General features: G+C 30.9%; 1 protein-coding gene across 1 annotated transcript in view; it reads right to left on the minus strand.

The window, feature by feature from the left end:
- The window catches only part of STAG2 (stromal antigen 2), a 91,517-nt gene that overhangs the window by 22,326 nt on the left and 68,224 nt on the right, over nucleotides 1-967 (minus strand). The window lies entirely within an intron of this gene.

Here is a 967-nt window from a genome sequence, read left to right on the forward strand (position 1 = left end):
GCTGTTTTTGTCCCTATTTATAATGTTTTAATACTTATTTGTCTGAAAACACAGCACCATTTTGTACTTAGCTTTTTGCACACAACATTTTAATTTAAAATCTAACCATTTTGGAAGACTGGTATCAGCTAACACTATGGTGGTAATCATTTTCCAATATATATATCAAATCAATATGTTGCACACCTCAAACTTACACAGTGTTATATGTCAACTATATCTCAATGAAGTCAGAAAAACAATTCTGAAAAGATGAAAGAGATCTCAGGGTCTAATATGTAACATGGTGGTTACGGTTGATGATACTATGTAAATATATAATATTATATAACTGAAATATGCTAAAGGAGTAGAGCTTGAGTGTTCTGATCAAAAAAAAGGGTAAATAATGTAAGGTGATAAATACGTTAATTAACTTAATTATGGGAATCCTTAGACAATGTATATGAAATCATGTTGTATACTTTCAATACATTACAAATGTATTTGCCAATTACAGCTCAATAAACTTGAAAAAATTTTTAAAGTAGATCAATTGAATTGTGTGAATCTTTTCAATCCCAATTCAATCAAATGAACTAAGAATAAAAGTCATTTATGACATCTAGAGAGGGGAAAGGCTACCCACTCCAGTATTCTGGCCTGGGGTCGCAAAGAGAGTTACTTTCATATATGACATTTAAGACTACTAGAAATTTGAACAATTAGATGGACTTTTAATAAAGTTAAGGATTTATATTTACTTAAAAATATCTAACAATTTTGACCACTGTATAGTATTCTATTGTATATTAATCTATTGATCTCATTTTCTAGTTGACAGATATTTAGTTTTGTGCTTTCTCCTATTCAAACAATGAAACAGTCAATTTTTTTTTCTTTTTGGCCATAAATATGGGAGACCTGGGTTTGATCCCTGGGTTGGGAAGATCCCTGAAGGAGGGCATGGCAACCCACTCCAGTTCCA

This window comes from Bison bison, unplaced genomic scaffold (genome assembly GCF_000754665.1).
Source record: "Bison bison bison isolate TAMUID 2011002044 unplaced genomic scaffold, Bison_UMD1.0 scf7180017864378, whole genome shotgun sequence".
NCBI classification, from domain to species: domain Eukaryota; kingdom Metazoa; phylum Chordata; class Mammalia; order Artiodactyla; family Bovidae; genus Bison; species Bison bison.